Raw genomic sequence first — 5143 nt, 5'->3', positions numbered from 1 at the left:
ATCATCCAAAGTGGACAACCTCTTGTATTCACAGCTCCTGGAGTATAGACCATAGACCTGGCACTTGAAATCCTGAAACTATCATCAAAGCTTTGCTTTCAGTGTTGTGGTAGGAAAGCTGGAAGTGATGAGAGTCTGGCCAGCTCAAGTTGTCTATCCTGGGAAAGGCGGCAGTCTCCACGCCTGTGGTCCCTCCTCCTGCTCAGCCTCCTTGTGCTGGTCAATCCTAACCAATGCTACTGGGGAATCCTCACTGAATTAAGACAAACCCAAGTTTGAATCAGCCCAAAAGTGCCTGCCTTGGGTTTTGCACAAGGTCAACTGAACATGTACACTTTTTTTTAAAGGCAGGGCCATATTCCAGCTTGCATAAAAATATTCCAAGCCTCATTCATGCTACTCGCATGTAGCACTGGCGGGCAGTTGTTGATCTGCTCCTTTTCTCCTAGCACGTATAGGAGCTGCTGGGCTGCGCTATGCTATTAGCCGCTGTAGCAGAGAGGAGGCGGCTGTAGGAGCAGCAGACTGCAAAGAGAAAGCTTTCTGCAGCCTGGAGGTTTTGCCCCCCTCCCCCGTCTTCAAGGTTTTTACATCTGCTCCCATAGTCACCAAAGAGAGAAAGACATATACACTCATATACCAACCCACAACAAAACCCACACAGGCAGAGCTGAGGAGCTCTCACCAGGAAGCTGACTTACCCTAAGCCACTCCGCTATTTCTCGTCATACTACATCTGGGTCTGCTGTCACTGCTGCTTCCGGATGAGCTAGACCCAGTTGCCAGGACTAATTTGGCCTGTATGTGCAGTGGTCTCTGGTTACCTCTTGTGGTTGTTTTTTTCCCTCTCAATAATATAGTTGTTCTAATCTGCTAAAATAGAAGTCCATCTGAAAAAGCCAAGAGCACAGAACGCCACCTTCTTTTTTTCTTCCCCTATCTCGTCTAGAATAGTTGACTTCCGCAACGTTTATTTCCAATAGCCGCTTTCAGCTTCCTGCGTCTGGTGAGTTCTTTGCATTTTCTTTTTTTTCTAAATTTCTTAATGTGAATCGATATTCTGAATCAAATTCAGTATCTTTAGTTTTACTTTGTTAATATGTTTGTGAAATTGATTCACATAATCGGTTTTACTTTTAGTACCATCTGTTAAATACTCAGTATTGTGATATCCTGTTAAACAGTGGTCTAATCCTGCCCCAGGTCATGTATCTTCTGGATTTTCATTTGTTCCAGAGTTTGTTTCCACTTCAGCTTAAAAAAGCCTTGTATAAAAGTAGAAAGAGGTGTGTGAGGGGCTGTGCTATGCCAGTATTTTTCATGTTAACTGATGTTAAGAAAAAAGAGAGAAAATGGGAATTACTGTGAAAATGATGGGTCTAATTCTGATCCCCTTTGCTGTTGTGTGAACTATGAACCCAGGAGAGAGAGGTGTGTGTAAACCTGCAGCACCTCAAAGGATGGCTTTCTTCCCCATTTGTGAAGTACATCATGGTTATGAGAAAGCTGTTCTGCTTCATCTCAAATGTTCCCAAGCAAATTTAGGTGAAGATTTTATTGTGAGAATTTGAGAAAGGTGAAATTTAGGTTCTTAGGACTGAAGTGAGAGTCAAAGTATTTTTAATTTGACAAAATATCTGTCACTGGCTCTGGTTCCAGCGGCTGCCTGGCCCCACTGGGTCTAACAAGTGCCTCTGCCACCTTCTGAGATGGAAGGGCTTTGTTTGCCGTCTAAATGGCTGTCGCTGTAACTCTTTGCTTTCATCTCACCCCCACAGCTTCTTCTCCGCTGCTTTCCGAGCCAACCGTGGCACGCTCGTGGTGTGGGGTTCCCTCAGAGAGCAGTATGCGTGTGTGTGCATGTGTGCATGTCTGTGCACAGCCATTTCTAGATTCTGCTTACAAAACCTGCATCTTACGATGCTTTAGCGGTGGTGGGATGGTCTTGACACATTGCCAATGAGAGGTAGTTAATTTAAAAGGTGAATGAGGAGGAAGCACACAGAGGCCGGAACCATCCCTCTGACACAGGTCCCCGCAGAAAATATGAATGCGGCTTTAAGATTTTCTAACTTCTTCTTTCAGCCGTGTTTCCACCTGTGGATGGGGCGGGAGTGGGGCTGTGGCATCTGGAGGAGGCCAGCTTTAACACAGGATTTGTCCTGAAGAAAATACTTGCAGAGGAAAAAGGTAAGATTAATGAGATTAGGTAGTTGTTAGTAAGCTGATCTGTCAGCATTTTTTTGATGTCAGTACATGCCCGTCTGCTGCTGCTGTCAGAATAAGGTGGGATTGTGCATCGCATTGTGCTGCTTCGTATTTCACATTTCCAAACTCCACCGTTTAGAATCAGTGGATGTTTACAAATGCTCCAGTAGAAAAGGCCATACACATATACTTACTTGACTTTAGAATGGGTTTTAATCTCATTTTTCAAAGACAACTCTGAAGATGTATCACACAAATGAAGTCCAATTTACCAGAGAAAATGTGTACAGACTTGATGCGAATACCACGTTTGAGACTTGGGCAGTAACCGCAGCGTAGAAAAGCCCCGTGTGCACTTGCTTCCTGCTCGATTGAGAGAGTAAGCTTTGGTGGGGCATAATACCAAGCTTCATATTCACTATATTTGGTGCTACAAACCAGGAAAAATAGTAGTTTTGTATTTATAGGGAATCTGTGTTTTTATAAGTAATCTGTACTTGCTATCTAAGTTCCAGAGCAAGGAATTAGAATTTAAAAAATGGACTTGATTCTCATGTGTAGCAAGACACAAATTCATAGTCCATCGGCAGGGCAAAGTGGCTGTAAATTACTGTCATTTAATCCTATCTTAAGGGAATTTTACTGTGCCAAAGCAGTGTGAGATGGCCTCATGGCAGAAGAGCATCAGGCCTCACATGATTGCCTATATCAGAAGACAGTCCCTCTAGCTACATGCAGCACAGTAAAACCATGAAGTTGGAGCTATACCTCCATAAAGTTACTAAAAATACTTTTCCAGCCTGGTGACCGGCTTTCTCAAGAAAATGTTTATATGTAGAAGTTTAATAGATCCTGTCTCAGCTGCTCCATTGGGAGTGTGAATTTGGGGATGAAATGAAAGCACTCTCCCTGCTGCATAAACCCAGCAACCGAGAGACTGATGCTGAAGTCACATCAGCTGGTAACAGCTGCCAGTGCCAGTGATATCAAGGAGGCAATCTGTTGTACAGCGAGGGGCAAGCCATGTAAGTCCTTAAAGATGTAAGTGGACGCTTTGCAGTATATCCAGAACACATAGGAAACGAGCAGAAATTGTGGTGGCGGTCTTGCAGGCTGCGCCTCTGGCCCATCTTGTAGAGCAGCGGGGCTGTACCAGCGGAAGCTCCTGAGGAGCTTTTCTTGGTGACACTTTCTGATAACCAGCCGGGAGGACACCCAGGCAGAGAGATGAAATTCTGCTGTTTCTCCTTTTGATTTTGCTGTGCAGCTCTAGATGCATAGCAGCAGCTGTGTTAGGAGCTTTAAATGAAAAAGATTTTCAATGAAAAATACCTCTTCCCTCTAAAGCAAGCACTCCCATTTTCTTTGTAAAATGTTGGTGCTGTGATTCTATAGTTTTCCTTAAGAAACAGTCGACTGTAACTGAATGCACAGTTCAAGTGATTAATTCGATTTGGCATTAACCATACAATGAAAAATTGCAGAATTTTTTATAATGCTTTTGCTTACAGTTTGAAAAGAAATAAAAGAAGTAACTGTGAAACTTGCTTTTTTCGAAGACTTCATGTGACATTTCAGGCATCACACTACACAGCTTAACATAATTTCTAAATTAGGTTCTCACTTTTTGGCCAGCGGTGTGTGGTTTTATTAAATCAGCAGTTTTCAAATGTTTCCATGCTATGAGCACAACTTACAGCTGAAAAATGTCTTGGGATAACCCCAGCATAGTAATTAAGAAAGGAAATTGGCTGCAGCTGTCTCAAGCCCACTATTAAAGCATTACGGCTTTAAAATACTGGACAGGATCACACAAATACAACAAAGCGATGTAACAACAAAATTTGTGGGCTGTAGCCTACCATTAGCTCTTCTCCACAAAACCAAATACAGTTTCATATATGCTTACCAGAATTTAGTTGTGCTTCAATTCTTATGTCAGTAAAGAACTGGAAAACCTTCCTAATCCACCAAAAGCGTTGGTCTACAGTGGAAGGGGAGACATTTGGAGCCAGCAAAACCTCTGTAATGTGGCAGTGAGCATGAGCACTGGAAGTCATGGGTACAAAACTTTGGTGTATCAGGTCTAAAACGAGCAGCTGCCAAAGTAGCAGGGAGCAATAGTCCCAGCAGTCACGTTCTGCTGGAGGCTGTGCCAGAGGATTGCTGTCACGGCTGTCACGGTAGCTGGAGGATAGCTGGGAACACGGTCTGAACACTTACTGCGTGTGTGTGTTCCTCGCAGAGCGGGTATGGGAGTATTTATTTGTGCCTAGCCCCGCTTGTGGCTGTGCCCTGCATTTGTTCCAGATTCTTTGATCTTTCCCACCCTGCTCAATCGCTTGCCACTGTGTCTGTGTCGTATTTCTTTTGCACAAGGAATCGCATTTGGTCTTTGGTTACAGAAGCCAAGGAGAAGTGTAAATTCCTAAGGGATGAGGATGGGGCTGAACTTGGCATGCTTGTCTTTACCTGATGAAATGCATGAACCCACTGGAAACCACATGTAGATTCTGCTATGGTTTGGGGGTTCCCCAGTGGGGGGCTGTGGTGATCTATCGCATAGGAAAGACCCAGCATGTGCCGGAAAGGGAACAAACACCTCTTCTGGCAGAAGCTGGCACGAAGGGCTGTGGTTACGTACCGTGCACGATGCCACTTGTCACACACAAGTGTGAGTGTGGAGTACCAGTGTCAATAACTGACACTTGCCCGGTTTGAGGTTGTTGTACCATCTGGTGATATCTCTTTTCCTCATGAGTGACAGTGAGTTGCTTTTGAAGGTTGTCCTGGTTTATGTCAAACTACAGATAAGACTGGCTCTCCTAATAGAAAAGTGTGAGACCAAGACCCTTAGGTAGTTAGGGGTCTGTTTTGGTCATCTCCTGTGCACACAGTGATCGAAAGAATATGAAACCTCTCACTCTAGCAAGAA

This window comes from Pygoscelis adeliae, unplaced genomic scaffold (genome assembly GCF_000699105.1).
Source record: "Pygoscelis adeliae isolate BGI_AS28 unplaced genomic scaffold, ASM69910v1 Scaffold59, whole genome shotgun sequence".
Taxonomy (NCBI): domain Eukaryota; kingdom Metazoa; phylum Chordata; class Aves; order Sphenisciformes; family Spheniscidae; genus Pygoscelis; species Pygoscelis adeliae.
The sequence above is the reverse complement of the archived record's forward strand: the minus strand, read 5'-3'. Positions refer to the sequence as shown.